General features: G+C 38.2%; 1 protein-coding gene across 16 annotated transcripts in view; it reads right to left on the bottom strand.

Annotated features, from left to right (window-relative positions):
* Positions 1–18,565, bottom strand: part of TUNAR (transmembrane neural differentiation associated intracellular calcium regulator) — a 163,524-nt gene that overhangs the window by 51,600 nt on the left and 93,359 nt on the right. For 2 of the 16 annotated variants that reach the window (XM_083838138.1, XM_083838132.1), the window contains 2 exons: positions 11,978–12,107; positions 7,241–7,365 (listed from right to left, as the gene is read on the bottom strand). The exons of 12 other annotated variants lie outside the window; for them this stretch is intronic. The gene's annotated coding sequence lies outside the window, so the exon portion shown is untranslated. Of the gene's footprint in view, positions 1–7,240; positions 7,366–11,977; positions 12,108–18,565 lie in introns of those variants that run through there. 2 more of the 16 variants (XR_014585020.1, XM_083838139.1) reach the window with 1 other exon arrangement.

The raw sequence follows: 18,565 nt of genomic DNA, 5'->3' as shown, positions 1-18,565 counted from the left end.
GGAGGAGATTTGACATGGCTCTGATGGCTTCTTCTGGCTGTTTGTGACACTATAAACAGATAACATAATTATTTGCTCACTGTGTTATTAAAGATACTACTGAACCTTTCTTTCACAATGTTGTGCTACAATACTGAACATGAGTCCCTGAAAGGACAAGAGGCAGTTGGCTCAAAGTGAAATACGATACTGCAACGCATTGCACATTGCAGTATTGCTGTACTGTACTGTATTGGCTGAATACTGCAACACATTGCCCAGAGATGCTATAGATTCTCTATCCTTGGAGATATTCAAAACCCTGAGCAACCAGCTGTAGCTGACCCTACTTTGATCAGGGGTTTAGACTGCACAATCTCCAGAAGCCCCTTCCAACCTCAGCCTTCTGTGATTCTGGGATATTCACATGCATCTAATACAGATTAGTCAAGTGAAAGCTCTGAAGATTTAAAAATGAAAGAGAAAAGGAAAAATAATAATAATTAAAAAAAAAAAAAAAACACACATGAAGAACATCTCTCTCCTGTTGTGGTCCACATGGATTATTTTCTGCTGCATCCTAATTACTTTTGTTCCAACTGGATGGTTTTTCTAATGAAAATTAGGCTGTTTTCTGCTCTCAGAATGTGTGAAAGGGATCCAGTGAAAGCAGTTACTGGCTTTGTTAGATGTCACCTTATATGTATGCAATAAATAGCAATGCAAAAAAGTAAAAGGAAATTTGGTAAAAAGGGAAACATGATGAGATGCTCCACATAAATTGGAAGATATAAGCAGCAATTTAACACAACACTTTAGAACATGAAACTACATGAAACTACAAATGAGGAAAACAGAAGTTGGCAATGGAAAAATGTTAAAAGTGAAATGATCAAAATACTGGAGAATATTCAGTGTACATGGAAGGACAAGGAGTGAAGGATGGTGTCAAGTTCTCATCCCCAAGATCTTTTACAATATGCAAGTCTCATCTTGTGACTGATACAAAATTAATCATTCTGTAATTGATGGTTCATCCTTAATGGCTTAATGGACATTTTTAAAGGTTCTAAAAGAAGGCATGTCTTTATCCTCAGGACTGTGGAAGCAGGACAATGTAGCAACTCACCCCCCCTATCCAGGCTAATTTTTCAGAATAAGGATCTGATCCCTGATGGAAAAAAAAAAAAAAAAAAAAGGCAGATACCCTTGATGCAAGGAAGAGCTAGACGCTTCTGAATGGGAGAGACAATCATCAGAAAATATACTGAGCACTGAGCTAATCATGGGTATACTGACAAGACAACAAACTGCCCCCTTCATTGAAACTGTGCACTAAAAGCTTGTGCATGTTGAACACTTACAAACTGTCTCTTGGAAATCAGCATTTATATCAACTACTTTGGAAGCAGAAAGCTCCTTTATTCATTTAAATGGGTGAGAAGTAGAAGTGATCATTGTAATTTATGTTATAGATTAGGAGTTAAGAGCTTTCATGCAGGAACTAAAAACTCTGGATACAAGACCTTCTCCAGGCTTCCGTTTTAAACACAAAATTTCCATCTTCCACCACCATGGCTTAACGTGATGGTCTAAAAGGTAGGCTTGGGTGGGAATCACCTTCCCACAGAAGCCGTGTCATCATGCAGTAAAGAATTTGCTTTTCTCTTATACTAACAAATTAACTACTTAAATTTACTAACAAATTGAGAATGTAATTTTATTTGAAAATGAAAAAAAAAAAGACAAAGTCACTATTAAAGAGAATTCATCTGTGAATGGCAAATTGCCTCCTAGGGCAAATGCACTCATTTTGCTCAAAGAAAGGATGTGATCTCCCACAGTTGAATAAAACTAGTAGGAAAAATAATTGCTTGATAAATCAGAGTAATTAAATTTTGCACATGTGAATGCTACTGCACCTCAGTCTTCAGTGCAATAAGGCCAGCCCTGTAGCACAGAAACAGTACATAAAGCTCAGCCCTTTAGTCCCTGAAAAATCTATTACTGAAAGAAATGGTGCACCTTTTCTGTTAGGTCTTCATTAACAAGGAATGGGAAATCACTCTCACAAAGCCACTGGAATCAGAGCAATCAAAAACAGTGATAACACTGTTTTGTCTAGTTACTGCTTAGCTCCTTCAAATATCTCACCAATCATTAGTGTGTCTTCTAGTATTTTATTTTTTATTTTTTTAAAATCTCGTTTTAAAGCAATAGACTCCTTTGGATACCTAACTGATAGGTCATTTGTTGGTTGGTCTGCCTTATATGTTAGTATTTGTATAGAAGGTAAATACCTCAGTATCCAGTTACAACCTTCCATAGGACAGATACTTCCCCATGCGATCTTTATACTTTAGAGATGCTCTGATTACTTTGCATTAGTACAGAGAGAAAGCTTCTGCAATGATCCCTTCAAATTCAAAAAAAATTAATTTATCGACTGTTCAAAATATTTTGTGCTTAGGATATCTACATACAGCTATATACATGTAAATGCTTACATATGCATCAGTTGTTCATACTCTGTTATACTCTGCAGATATCTAGCCAATGTGACTCAGAGCACAATTCAGTTTACGCTAACTCAGTGAACCAGCAGCTGCTTATCTGAATCACTCGCTCAGATCCCGTGACTCCACACTAGATTTTTATTGGCTCTAATAAGGGACCACACAGAGGGCGGCAGTACTATTTGAGACTAGAGAGAGTAACCTGCCTGTTCTCCGGCTGGCAATGGGTGTCCTAGACCCATCGTGATGTTTTGTATACTCAAGGGCATCTGAAATGGCAGCAATTCCTTGTGTGTGGGTGACTGAAGCAACCCTCTAACCCACAAATAAATTTCTACATGTAGGCATAACAAATTTAGGTATTTCTGTTGCCAGCTGAATATCTGGAATTTGGGTACTTGAACAGGAGCTTTAACTAGAAAGGCAATGTTATTGCCATAGTATATGCATCACTGGTAAGAAGTGGCTTATGATGGTTTCCATCCTGCAATTCAAAAGGAGACTAACAGGAGAAAATCACATCACAGGCACACTCATATATGTCCCTCGAGATTACAAGGATGTGTAGCATCTGTTGTCTTCAGAACTGGTCAAGCAGAAAGTACCAGTAAACACTCTGAAAAGGGTTAAAGAAAAGTGATTTCAGGGCTTAGGAGTAACTTTAAAGAATATCTATACAGTCAGCTTTAGACAGTCATGAGTTAACTCACTCCACATTTCATATCAGTTCTCGTTTGCAAGACATCTACATGTGTTATCACAAGATAATATTTAAGCTAAAAATTCACATCTCAGCTTCTTCATTCAAACTTAGTAGATGGCAAATTTAGAGGAACTTGGAGCATGGATGGAGTTAGCCAGTAACCTCTGATTGTTCGGATGTTTTCAAATACTTTGTTGCTAATGCCCTTACCGATAAATTGCCAGAATATTGGCAAATTGAGACTTCAGGCATCAAAATGACATGAAGCACTGAGGCACTGTATCCAGACAGAAGCACAATATCATATTAGGGGGAGAAAAAAAAAAAAAAAAAGATGCCTGTTTAAAAGATAATTTAAGGAAAAAAAAAAAAGAAAAAAAAAAAGGAATTTTACCAATAACCTAATATTGTGTAAAAATCAGCTCCCTAAACCAATTTCCCTAAAAAGGTCACCACCACAGCATTTTCATAGGCATTGACCATAGTACATATGATTATGGATGTGGTAAATATACATAGGTATACAATGTAATTTATCCATCAAGTGGTTAGCTATTCTATTAGATTAGATTTTCTTAGACAAATGAGTAAGGTCTTTGAGCTTCTTCCCATCCTACATCTTATGAGTGCGCCATATCTGGCAAAAAGAGTAGTGTCCACTGAGAGAAAGAAGACGTGCTGCAGATGCATGATTACATTTTTTTTCTTACTTGACTGCAGTGTCTGCTCTCTGAAGAAAGCATTTCACGCAGTAAACTACTGCAAATGCTCACAACAGGTTGAATTTCTCAATTATTACCTTGCTTGTCCTTTTTCCCTAAATAGCTTCAAATTTGCCTCCCAATCTATATAATCCTGAATATTTATCAGTGATATCCTCTCTCCAGACAGGTACAACACTTTTATTTTGCTCCAAGATTGTTTTCCTTCTTTTCCAAAACAGTTCTCAATGTCTATATGTAAGATTGTCATGTTGTTTTTGTAAGGCACTTATTCTTGAGATTGGTTCCTGTTTTTTGTCTAAAGGATGACATGTTCTATAAAGTTTCAAATCTCTAAAACAGGGTGAAGAAAAAATCATATCTCCCATTTTCAGAATCAAAAGAGCAAGTGATGTCAAAAAGCAAAATTAAAAAACAAAACAAAACAAAACAGGTACTTCAAAACAATATGGTTCATCAGAACACTGCCTTTCAGGGTCAGTGCCTAATTTATCTTAGTGCACATGCAGGGTGAGGACTGCAAAGACAGACTAATGAGCACGGCAGAAACATACCCTGTAATTCATCATCATAACAAAGCATAGCACAATTATCAGGAATTTCAGCTGCCTGTAGGCTTAACACAATTACATGGAAACAAATTGTTTGGTCTGCTCTGTTTGAAGTGCGAGAATGCTGGGACAAAAAATAGAACAGGATTGTTGTCACCTACATACACAAATTACCCTTTCATGATATGACAAATGTACAGTTTCTTTTGGGGTTTTGCATGGAAATTACTTTCAATGCCTGCCCAAGTAAGTCTCCATGTTCTGCAACAGGATGTGTCACAGAAAACATAGGAAGATGATGCAGTTGGCTATAGACGTTGAGGGGTTAAACCACAACACCTTTTTGATGTTTGCCAAAGACTTTAATACAGCAATAACTCTCAAGCAAGATTGGAAGAAAGGGAAACCTTTAATTAGCTGGAATTTACTTACTTAAAAAAAAAATCATCTCTACTTGTTTTTTCTTACTGAGAAAAGACTAACATCAGCATCATCTTGTAAATAATTGGGTTTGGTCCTGTTCCTGGTTTTCAGCTATCTGGAGTACAGTTTAGGCTGCTGTTTATTTGACTTTCCTCCCAGAGGACCACTCTTCTGCAGGAGAATTAAAGCTGTGCAATGCTTACACAGACATTTCTTGCACTTCTGATAGCAGAGAACAAGACCCATTCTGAGTAAGCACGAATAATAGACAACACTGCAAGGAGCTGCTGGGGGCTCACATGCCTAAGAGACATAACACCAAAGGCCAAGCACCTGCTGAGAGAAGCAGATAGATTGCCTGTGCTATCAGAGATCTCCATTGTGTTTCAAGGATCATGCTACTTAGGTAAAGTGGGACTTTGAGAGCAAAATTCTAATTAAAATAAGTTGGCATTACATAACGAAGCTTGAAAGGCAAATTTTCTGCCATATCCCTTAGTGACTAGAAGCTGCCTTTCTTTAAAGCATTTATACAGCTCAACCCTAGCAATTTAATGGCTGTGAGATGATAAGAAAATAAATTAGATTTCGGTACACTGTAGTCAAATTAATTGCAGGGGTGTATGTGTGGCTTAGCACTTAAAATCTTTAACCTCATCATGACCCATACCAACATTAAGGTACCGGTTTTTCAGGGGAGGCTGGATAACACACACCACCCAGCTGATTTTCAGAAGACATCACCATGCTGCTGAAATGTCCTGTATAGAAACGTTGTGTTTCAGGGAATGCCTTAACTCCACCAGGTTATCCATTGTGGTTAGGACTGCACTGGTGAGGCTCCAGGGACACATCTGGCCAGGGAGCAGATTTAGCCCTCCTTTTTCATTTTAATTGGTTTGTCTCTGTTGCTTTCATGTTGCTTCCTCACCTCATTTACTTTATTGATCCTGTCTTTCCTCCTTTTTTTATTTCCTGGCTACTTCTAGATTAGCACCAGGATGGGAACTCCCAAGGGGAGTCCCACTTGAGCACTTTCTACCAAGTGAACCAGCCAAACTTGGCAAAGGGAAGCTCCTTTTGTCTAAGGCAATGGGGAAAATTGCTGGGATGGTCCCTCTTGGGTGTCACAGATTTGGTGATAATCTGTCATACTGCTGCAAAGCCCAAGTAACAGTGCAGCCTCTATGCACTGCCAGCCCTTCTCTAAATTATGCCTATATTTTATTTTATTTATATTATATTATATTATATTCTTTATTCAAGTATAACTAGAAGATAATCCTCACTCATATTTTCAAGAAAGTATTTCTGGCTGCTTTTACCTCATCAGTAGAAATATTTTCTTATTTGCGTTAAGGGGCTATATGGATGCAGCCACAATAGCTGCCAGACACTGGCACAGAAAAGCCCTTAATCTTTTACTTCACAACATGACCACCTGTTATTTTATTCTATTATTCCTACAGACACAGCACCCCAGAGAACATCTCCAGACAAACTCTTCCTCCTTGCTATCAAGGTTGCTTCTGGACATTTGTAGATATTTACCTATTCTCTGTCAGTAAGATGAAATACATTTCACTTTCTTTTGTACTTTCTCATCTAATAATGTTTCCTTCTGAATCACCTCCAATTCACTGCACTGTTAATTAGCTTTTATGCATTACCAGAAACTGATGCATCTCAGCAGTGACTTAAGTGATTTCTCTGCAGTTGTTTTAGTTTCAATTCATAAGACCTCTTAACCTATTTTAGTCAAATTGTTTGACTAAATTGTCAAATTGTCAAATTTCCCCCTTGTAATATGTTAGAATTTACATAATATCCCTCATTCTAAAGTATCACATTGAAGATTTTAAAAGGGCTGAGGAAAATAAAAGGCCAGATACTAAGATTTATCTTTGCCTGAAATACTCAGGTTTGTCAGGACAATATAACAACATCTCATTATTTGTCAATGTAGTATTTTCTACATGTCATTTGTATTATTAAACTAGAATATGTCCCAATGTAATGGAAGTTTAAGGGTTTAGCAATACTGGTTTAAGCTATGCCAAACCCCATAACCTCTACAATACTTATATAAGAGCCATGCGTTATCACAGCAAGGATTTTTTCAGCAGAACACAAACAGCACACAGTTTTTCATGCACAGTTTGGGTGCATATTTATAGCTGACAAACACTTTTTTTTTATTATTACCTAATTATTAGAGAGAAAAAATGTATTAGTGAATAATTCACATAATGTCTGCACCTCTTAGCATTACAATGAACATGGCTAAAAAATTATTTAGCTATATAATACCATTTTTGTTCTTAGTGAAGAATGAGCCTGACTTACACAAATGTTGAATCATTTAGAAGCCTGGGGCAGAGGTTTCCCAAACTGATTGCCTACAGACTCCTGTCTGCAGGGGTCTGCAGCTGGAGGTTTGCTGCTCTCTGGTTACGTGATGACGTTTCTCTCTGGATAGTGGGGATAGAATAGTTTAACGAAGAAAAAAAAATGAATAAGAAAATACATTTTAGCTTATCAATAACAATTTTGATAAAGATTGTAGCCCTACATTTTATCCTAATAATTTTGTTCATTTGATTTTGATTTTGTCAAACAGATTGCTTTTACTGAAGTTTTCTCTTTCAGACTCATCCATTTCTGAAGAAAAAAACAAAACAAAACAAAAACAAAAACAAAACCTAGAGAAGATGTTATTTGTAGGGTATTTTTAATAGGAAGGCCAGTTAACTGGTCTCAGAAACAGAGAAGAACAGATGTGTCATCTGGCTTAGGAAGAACCTTGTTGCTCCCTGAAATGCCAAAAGTGAGCATACGAGACAAGAAAGCAAGGAGAGGCAATGAAATAAAAGTATAAATGCATGGTTTGGGACAAAATCACTAAGCCCTCCAGAACCTGAATTATGGAGCAAACGTAAATTATGGAGGCTCACGTAAGGAGGGATTCTACAGGTCCCCAAGCCTGCAAAAGGAAGTTTAGGGAAAATGTGGGTGATTTGCTTGGTGGAAGAGACAAGCTAGTTGGGAATAGCACTGGAAAGGACAAATGCTTTTTTTTTTTTTTTTTAGCCAAGTTTCAGTTCCCCATCTAAAGTACTACCTCTTCTGCTGCCTTAGGGAAGCCTTTTAGTTACATGGCACATTTAGAGAAAAATTAAAATTCTCTTAAAAGGAGAGACTCAGACTACCAGATTGTCCCCAGAAGGTAAGAGCCTAAGCAAAATCAGTGAGGCACAAAGTCACTGCAGTTTCAACTATTGTTTCTTTACTGCACACGTATGGACTATAACCTCCAGCATCTTCAGAATAATACAGAATAATTTGATGAAAATTTGATAATTTTGGTGGTTTACCTTGCTGTTAAAGCAGGGTTACTTTCCTTGTGCATTAGAATGTGAACACAACTGCCATAGTTACAGCTGGTGTGTATAACTTGATAAGCAAGACAGAAGTGAGAAGCACTTCACAGGACAGGTTTGGGCTGTGGGTGGCTGAGGCTGCATAGTGGACAGCCACTGGAAGGTCGTCGGTGTCTGCTCTTGGCCATGCTGCTATCACATCAGGAAGGGAAAATGGGTCCCCAGCTCAACCTGGCAGATGACAGGGGCTCAAAGATCTTTTTGGCAGGAGAAAATCTGAACCCCAAGACATCTCAGTGGTCAAATCAATCACATAGACATCAATTGGAAAGAGTGGCACCCACCTACATTTCTAAGCAAAATAAACGCATATTTTTTCAGCCCATTAGAGCCTAAAAACATGGTTGGTTTTAGGATGGCCCCAAGTGGTTTTTTGTGTGTTTTTAAAGGAAAATGTTCAACACTTTCATTTCATTCTGTTTTAGTTAAATATGCCATAATTTCTGTATACATAATTTTCATAACCAGCTCCTGAATTTGGCACAAGATTTTATATGTAGAAGATTTCAGGCCATGGTTTTGCTATAGCTTTTTGTCTATGTGACAGTTATTATTGGTCTCAAAAATATATCCCAGATGACCTCAATGTTATCTTTTAAACAATGATGGATAAAATAGAGTTCAGGAATATATTCGAGAATACTTATTTATTAAAATGTAAAAACTTTCGAATTGCAGAAAATGGGCACTCAGTTGTTCAAAGATAATGAGCAATTCCAAAATTTCTCAGGTCTAATGAAAACTGTTCTAACTGCATTAGTTATCTAAGTATTACAAATTGCACTGCAGGACATAAAAGATTTGTGTCAGTAGAGATTTAAGTTCACAAAAGTAGAACAATACTTAATGGTTAGTGAACTAAATTGAAATATTCCTTAAAGCAATTTCTCTTCTGTATCTCTGTTACATTGTATTCTATTTCACACAAGCCTTGTGAATACTGCAAAGGGTTAAACAGGTTAGGGGCTTACTGCTACCCCAAAATTCAAGCAAAACTTGTAGGTGTCTACCTATAGGCTTGTGCTTCATAGAGCAAACCGATTTTAGAAAAGCAAGATATTTTGAGAATCATTGGTTAGCACTAAGCTTATAAGCAATAATGCAGAAGAGCAACTCTAATGAAAACAGAAAATTCAATAGGTAGAACTTTTTCCAGAAATGTAATTTTGGATACTGAACTACACTACAATGAGAAGCAAAGCTCCGTGAAAGGTACACTGCAGTTTTTTCTAATGTCTTTGCTTTGGTTTTCACCTAGTGAGACAGCAATGAACACAGAAATAATAATTATATTGGCTTCCTTTATTTCTAGTCTCTCAATAGTTTCTCTCTTAAAAATGTAATGCCACAGCTGCATTCCATATATTTTCATTCCACATATTTTTTGTTATAGAGCTCCTGTGACCTGTTCTATACTGTCTTTGCCAGACAATAACCCAAAAGAATGAAAACAGGTTAACATTTAGAGAGGTACTGTGAGCAGAGCTTCCAAACTGCATGCACATAAGCAGGCTTCTCAGTGCTATCTATGAAATCTCCTGCTAATCTAATGCTTGGGAAGGTACAAAAAGCTTGTTTTAGTCATCAGTCTTTTGAATGAATTTAATAAACTTTCTATTTCTTCTAGATACCTGGATGTTGCTCCCTCGCCTCTTTTTTTTAGGCTGCTCAGACTATGCTGCAGTTCTTGCCTAAATAACAGTGAGTGGTTAAACTTTGCAAAATTGTTGTTTTGTTTAGGTGGTGGTTGTTGCTGTTTTTCAAGATTTGTTGGATGACATAATTCCTTTAAAGCAAATAATTCTGTCTTCCCTAGGCTGTGGATTTCCTTTTTATTGTTTGTCACTATGCTCGTCACATATCTCACACTGACCAGTGTACATTTTCACTTAAGCATATTTGTCTGGGCAACAGGTACATATCTGATCAACCTCACCCTACTTTTACCCCTATTTCATGTTGTCAGCACGTGCCTCCTGGGGTTACTGCTCCCACTGTAACTCCAAACCTGATTTGCTACACAAAGCTCATCCTTTCTGCCACCTCCAGAAAGCCAGCTAGCCTGGCAGAAGACAGCATGTCCCTATGCTACTTTATGCCGCCACAAACATTTGTGAAGCCCCACACCAAATCGTATCAGGGAACTGGGGCAAACTAAAGCTTAGCAAGCAAAAAAGTGAGCACCTTTCTTCAGCGCTGCTACATTATTCTATCTTCAAGTATTTGTATTACTATGGAATCAGTATTAAGAACTCTAGCTTCAGATAGTCTGAGCAGGCCTGAAGTATGAACAATTAATACTTTAAATACCTCTTAACTTAGTGATCTTGCTAGAGATCATAGTGTTTGAAGCAGGAGAGCACAATCTTTCCCAGCTACCAGCTTGCAGTCTCATTTTTGTCCCCCAGGACATGTCTCAGAACCATCACCTCTTGTTAGCTCAGAGGTAGTGGCCTCTTCTCTGACAGCTCCTTCTCCAAATGGGGGGGTGCCATGTCCAAGGACTGGGATTCCTGGTTCAGATGAACCTGAAACACCTCGGGAACTTTGCCCATGAGTTCTCAGACTGATCAGGGGTTTTCATTTTCCATGTATCCCTCATACTGTCTGTTCATCTTCTGTGAGTTGCAATTTTTAAACATTATTCAGGCAAGAAGATATCACAGACCATTTTATTTTTGGAGATGAGCGTGGAGGAACAGAAGAGAGGGATATATTATGGTCTTTCTATGGACTTCACTCTTATTCTTTAACATTTTAGTCTCTTAATTTAAATAAATAGGTAATTAGCAATTTCTTTTGCGTCTTAGAGCATGTTTTCTTTTGCCTCACAGAAAAATCACGAACATCATCACACTAAATATTCTGCTCATGTGGAGTGATCCATACCAGGCCTTACACTTTGGAAGGTTTGCATATCAAAAAGTCAATTAACAGATATAGTCCATTTCCATATGTCTTCCTCTAAAGGTTACTGCAAAAACATTTCCTGAATATCCTTTAACAATTTAATGGCAGCCTGGCAGTGGTATCATGACAAATAAATTTAAGTGACATACAGATTGCAGTGGCAGAATACAAAATATAATGAAGCAATGTATTTCTTATGGAGATGTGACATGGAAAACATTGACCTGTGGTCCCAAGTCATTTTCATAAGACAAAAGCTTTCTTGGTAATAAAAACAAATCAGTCAATGTTCTGAAAGACTAATATAATAAACCATCAGGGAAGCTATTCAGCTGTGTTAACCCCATTTAGTGAAACAGGAGCCATTATTATTCCACCTCTGTACTTAAAGTTTGGTGATAACATTAGCTGCACTATGACAAAGTAGCCTTCTTGATTAATGGGAGATACCTCCAGAAGTGGCAGCAGGACTCAGCTTGGAAACACATGCTACCTTGCCGGTCATATTAAACAAAGCCAGCCTGACATTAGGAACACAGGGCCGGGCTTAAGAGACAGGACAGAATATTCATTGCAGAGAAGCTGAAGGTAGTGCAGTGCCCCTGCATGAAATGTTGCCAACTCAGAGACTGCTTATATTAAGACAAGCAACTAGAACATGAAGTGGATGAAAGAGGGGTCAAGAGGTGCAGATATTTTGCACAGGAAGAGGAAAAAAAAAGAATAAAGGTACCTTCAGTCCATGAATCCCAAACAGCTTCTCAACAGATAAATACTAAGCTGCTTTGCAAAAGAAACAAAAATGTGCCTCATGATTTTCTTTGTAAGGTAAGGAAGTTGTGTTGCTTCTTTTTCTACAGGCACTGAAAGGGGGAAAAGAAATTAAGGGATTTACAAGAAATTTGTCATGTAGGTAGAAAAGAATCACAGGCTTTGATTACAAACTGCGCTTTTTGACTGTTAGCTCATCCTTCCCCACACACTCAGCAGCCATCATTTCCCGAGGAGCTGAAATGTCGGAATGATTCTTTTCTTTATCAGATACAGTCTCATTTGCAAGTATCTTTACCCTTCTGGTTTCTAAATGAGACAGCATTTGGAAATATCAAAGCACCAGGGAAGAGATTATTGAAGGAATTATGATCTGAACTGGAAATAACCTGCTGGAACTTTTGCAAGAGAGCCAGGAGACTTCCTTTTTAATCATTCCTTTCATTTTCATGATGTGTTTTTTTGGACACTTTACATTATTAACAAAACAACTCTGACCTAATCCATACTACAATCAACTCTACTAAATCCAATCAGAATTTTGTCCATTTGCACATGGTCCAGTCAAATAAGCACATGCACACACACACACACAAAACAAACAAGCAACAAAAAAAATAAGCAAAGGCTGTCCACTGGGACTTTGTGGGATATACCACAGAAACCGGTAAACCATTTAATTGAGAAGGGAATAAACGGACACTCAGAGCAGAATGATAGAGGAAAGGAGATAAATGAAAGGAGCAGATAATATGAGAAGAGCATCACAGGTAAAGACATGCAACATTTCTGCATGATTTTGCATGATTAGCAACATATAAAATAGCTATGACTGAAAAGGCCATATAAAGTGAGAGCGTTTGAAAGTTCAGCTCAAATTTGGAAGAGTTGTTCCTGCGGATGCAACATGAACAGCTAATTATGATGGACATAAAATGGAGAGATCCCACTTGAATTCAGGTCTACCAGGCACTGCACAAGCAAATTAGTAGACAATTTCATGCCTTATCAGTTTAAGATATGAAATGATATGGATAGAGAATTAAATAAAACTGAGAAAATCAGTCAATGCCCCTGTTATGAGATCTACACGTAAAACCAGATTATGATTCATTCTATCAAGAGCAGCATCAGGTGCTGCATCAAAATATGTGACAATAAGAAAAAACAAGGACTTCACCTCCGTAGTAGACAAAGCATTAAAATATCCTGGACAGCAGGAGAAAATTCTTTCTCAGCAAAGATGAAAAAATTACTATCCATCGTTAACTGATAGCAACATTTAACTGTGACTCCTCCTTAAAATTTTGATAGCTTCTCAAGTGGAAATTTGAAACACCATAGCGTTTTTAAATATCATGTCTTAAAAAATAAAATGAAATTTCCAGTGTAAAACTGAATCTACATAATCTAGATAACTGCAGTTTCAATTCCCCATCAAGAATAATTGCCAGAAAGCACAACTATGGTCACAAAAGAAGTTTGCTTTAAGAATTTGTCACTCATGATAGTTATTATAGCATTTCATGTACTTAGATTTGTTACTACCATTTGGATAGATTTAAGAGATCCTGGTTTTGTTTATAGTCATTAATCAACCCTTCATAAAAGATGCATGTTATTCAGACACTTACAATCAATTAACTTTCAAAGGGACTAAGGATTTACAAAAAGAGCCTATAAGCCTTATTTTTTAATCCTCAGTTTGCGCAATTGAAATGTAATTTCCATATATATATTGTCTAGCCTTTGTAAGAACCTAGTAGAATGTTTTTTCCTCTTACTGCTACTGATAGAACAGCTCCTTCTGTTACAGACTCGAACGCAAAGACCACAGTGAGATGGCAGAGACCTGCCCAGTAATGCCTTCCGTTCCTCAGTCTACATCCCTTCCTCTGTCTTTCACAGACGCTCTCATTAAGAAAGAATGCCATGATATTATTGCACTTCCTAGAGACCGCTTGATGGCGTTGCTCAAAATTATTGTAGCCTGTATAAGCCCCCTGTAGACTAGCTGCTGTGACTTCTTTTGTTGAAGAAACAAAGTGGTGTGACTCCTTCCTAAAGGTCAACCTTGCACCCTGCTCCTCCTGCAGAAGCAGGAGCAGCAAGCACAGTTTCCCAGGGATCACTCTTTCCCTGTGACAAATCTTCATATCCTCATGGCTTGTCTCTTTCTTCCCCACGGCAGGAGCAGATCCAAGCTCCATCTTTGGTACAGCAAAATTCAGTTTTGTTTGCAGTGCTGAGAAACTTTGAATCAGCTTCATTTCCGAGATTATACTGTACCTTTCCCCAAAGGGAGCCAAGAAAGCGTGTGATCAGGCAGTCTTCCTCTACTCGAACAAAACAAAACAAAAACATATCAAGTAGATCTCCTATTTTGGCACTGTCATAATAACTTAGGAAGTCTGTATAGACAAACTGAATGTAGACTCAAAGTGAGTCAAAGTCTTCCACTTTGCTGTGGATGGATTTATTCTCTCTTAATACTGGCTGAATTCATCTTGAATGGAAAGAGAAGCAAAAAGATCTCATAAAGTCAGATAATCAGAAATAAATTTAGCAAGATAAAGCAAATGAATGCATATCTTGCCCATAAAGACCTCTAGAAAACCTCAGAAGAAAATCACCCGAAGGTGGTATAGCAGTTGTCCCTATTAAAGGAGTACAAGGACTGCAATGTGTTGAAGACTCTCAATTCCCCAGCTTCCTAGATGATTTGCAGACAGGGAGGGGGGCAGTGGTGCTAACCTCTTTCTAGGAATTAGCTCCTCCTAGAAGAAGGGTCACAGGACCACAGGCCCAGCCACTGTCATTCTGCAGAGATGATTTCTATTGCTTCTTCAAAAACACCTCTCCAAAAATATTCCTCTGTGTCATAACATAACCTTTGGTAAGAATACACAAGAGAGTTAATCAAAACTCCCCATAGGTATAGCATAGGCCCTCTGGACTTTTGTGAAGTGCCACAGGAAAAAAGTAGCCACCATCATAGTTAATAGATGGATCTAATGCATTTTCCAGCTGCAGGAGAGCTCGATCTCCACACCACTCCATGCACAAAATTCTCCCTACCCAGAACAAAACAAGAGTCTCCTCATGCCCCAGACAATAGCCAAATGACTTCTTCAGCCCAGCTTGCTTCATGCCCAAGTCCAAAATGAATTTACTTTGCTCTGGTTGGCAAACACTTAAAAAAAATCTTATTCCACTGAATAATTTGACCTAATAGCAGCCTGATTGACTCCTTTTCCAAAGGTGTTTGTGACATTAATTTCTGTCTCTTAGATGTTTTGACTTGCCTGTATTTTAGAGCAGAATTACTGTTTACAGGATATTATGTATACAAGCAGTTTTAAGTCTTAGCTCTGTGAACAGGGCTAGCCCTAGGCAAAGCCTAAGGCAGAAAGTGAAATACATTTTTTAAAGGCTGTTTGTTAATTGAGCCCTAAACTGCTTCCCTATTCCTTGCCAGTTTTATCCCAACATAAGAACAAATCAATGTTAAGGCACTCTGCCAGATGCAGAAGACTCTTGCTTCTTTGACAGCTGAGATCTCTCAGTACTATCAGAATTTTGCTCAGCATCTAGCAGGATTCAGCCCTAAATGGGCCGCAATCTAAATATGAATATTTTAATTACATACTCCTATGAAGAATGAAAGCAATCAGCAAAGCACAAACAGCTCAACTAACAACTTGTAAACTGTGACAGTAATGATTTTATAATTTCAACCTGTTTATTATGTTTGGGCATTACTCTTTAGAAGCTTGTAGTCAAGGCCATGGCCAGCTAGCTGTCTTTTTCACAAAAGAAATTTGGCAGTTTTACCAAGACACTGCTGCCCTCCTGCACTGAGTGCAGAACACAATGAAAAAATGAAGAGGTTTCTCAAACCACAAGCCTGAAATGCACCCTTTTCCTGAAGGCCACTAGATCAAAGTAGGAGGATCAGTAGTTTTTATGAAAGAAAATGTCTCCGTCTAGCAGAAAGAGGATGGCAGAGAATTTACTGAGGACCAGCCAGTCTCTGCTGTCAGACCTGCATCAAACGCACTGGAATGCCACGAGAGGCCCAGCTCTTGCCTCATTTCCAGGGTGACAGTGCCTAGAGGAGTCAAAAAAATAAACAAACAAAAAAAAAACAGCCTTCACTGGGGATGGAGCCAGCTCCCAAAAGCCAAAACTCTCCAGGCACTATTTTTTGGCATTTCATTTCTGCTTTAGGACATAGCAATCCATTATGTAGATCAAGAGACAGCTTTCAGAGCATCTTCTGACCACCTTGACAGTGGCTTTTGGCAGCTAGTATCTCCTTTATCACTCCTGTTGCACTCTTGCCCATCAATGTCCATGCTGCTACTGTTGACAGTGCTCCACTGTTGACATTTTACATGTTAAATATATAGAGATTATTACATGCCAGACTTTCAATATACTCCCAAGATTTCTGGGTGCCATTATAGCTTCTAACACACTTTGATGGCAGAGTTTTCCCAGTTACATACTTCTGTCATAGAATCATAGAATATCCCGAATTGGAAGGGACCCACAAGGATCATCAAGTCCAACTCCTGTCCCTGCAGTCATTCAACATCCTAAAGCTTTCACCAGCTCTGTTTCAGCAGTGTCTGATTGTCACCTGAGAACAGCTGCTGCTACTGAGGACAGGAAACTAGGATGATGTCTCTGACTAATGCCAACTAACACTTGTGCCTTTTATTTCAGTGCTATTATTATACTGCAAAGGCTCCAGCATTCAGTAGCTATTTATTTATTGTAACATGTGTAGTGTAGGTATTCAATAGGTACACTCAATGCCAGCCTACCTTCTGCTCTTGTCCACAACAATAAGGGTGAGTATATCATGCAGTAAGCATCAACTACAAAGGCTTAATACCTCCTACTACTTCTGCGCTATCACACAGTTGGACTTGAAATTTATTTTCATAGTCATGAAGATGAATTACTTGTACGCAGTTTTAACAGCACCTTTCTGAATCACCAGGAGGCTGGACTATTATCTCCAAAAATCAGATCGAAGTTCACAGATGGGAGAGGTCTAAAATCTAGTATCAGCTGTTGGTGCCAGCAATGAAAGACAGCACTGACGGCCTGGTTGTTAATATCAGTACACATCAGACAGCCAAGGGTGAGGTGCCAGCAGACACAAGGCAGCCCAGAAAAGAGTCAATGGGATGTCAAGAACCAGAAAGGAAAAGAGAAAGAGCCAGGAATGAAACAGTGAAGAGGATCTTTGTTGAACAGGTAAAGCCTAAGACTTAAAAGCAAGGGATAGGAAATTATGGGGAGCCTAGATGGAGATTTAGGCCACAGTAAAATACAAAAAGATAGTGAAACTTTTAGGAGGAACATGAAAATAGAGTGAGGTGACCCTGGCAGAGCCTTAAGACTGTGAGTAAATGGATTCAAAGAAAGAGCTTGATTGAGCAGCAGTCCAAATAGCAGAAAAAAATTAAGTAATCCAAGAGGAAACAGACTAGAAGACATTTTCAGCATTTTCTTCAGAAAACTCACTCTGCAGAAATCATTTTTTTAAAGCATCATTCATCTCTTTACCAGCCTACCAAACAGCCAGGCAAAACTGGGGAATAAGCCCGTTTGGAACAGCAAACATCAAGGTGATTTAAGAGGGAGAGAGACAACTGCTTGGCTAGTTTTCCTTGTCTTTATTTTCTACTTTAGATGTGAAAGAGAGGAAAAGTTTCTTGGTAATAAAAATAAAAACATTCATACCTTTCATACCCATTATAATCTCATGAAAAATGCTAAGCCAGAGGGGAGGTAAAAGCTGCAGTTTCTGTACAGAGTTTAGCCATTTGTATATGTATTATCGTAACAGAGTAACACAGGCCAAGGAATTACCAAGTGGTAAAAACAAGCAAAAAAAGGCAAAAAAAGACAAAAAGAAAGTCAGCTTTCATCCCTGCTCTTAAACCAATTTGGTTTTGATATGTGTTTTTTGGGAGGCTTTTGTTTTTCTCTATCTTCTTTTTTATTTTTCCTTTTCCTTTTTTTTTTTTTGGTTTTTGTTTTTCTCTCTTTCTTTTTCAAGGGGTTATGACTGGTAAATAGAGGAGGACTTTCTCAGTGTCATAAGGATCATCATCATCCACCATCGTTTTTAGATCTCACTGTAAGGGAAACATCACATAAACATAGCTCACAAAGACATTTCTGTCCCACACAGAGTTCAAGCCACTGGCTGAGCCTCCTAGGGAGAGCTGAGACACAGAAAAAAATTAAAAGAAAAAAAAAAAAAGAGCAACAAGGCCAACTTCTTCAAATCAGGTTCTCCCCACAATAATCTCTAAATACAACACCAATGCAGTCTAAGGTCAAATTTTTAGGTGACAGACAAAGAGAGAGAGAGTCAAGAGGGGCAGAGCTCTCGGGGGTAAAAGAAACCCAACCTCACTGAGGTTCCCAGATCTGACAGCCCCAGGAATCAGGGTAGAGAGATAGTGGGGAAAAGAGATGTTGGCAGATAGCCCTCTTGGTCCTCATACAAAACACAAAGTACTAC

This window comes from Anser anser, assembly GCF_964211835.1.
Source record: "Anser anser genome assembly, chromosome: 5".
In the NCBI taxonomy this organism is placed as follows: Eukaryota; Metazoa; Chordata; class Aves; order Anseriformes; family Anatidae; genus Anser; species Anser anser.
Note: the sequence above shows the minus strand (reverse complement) of the source record. Positions and strands in the feature narration are given on the sequence as shown.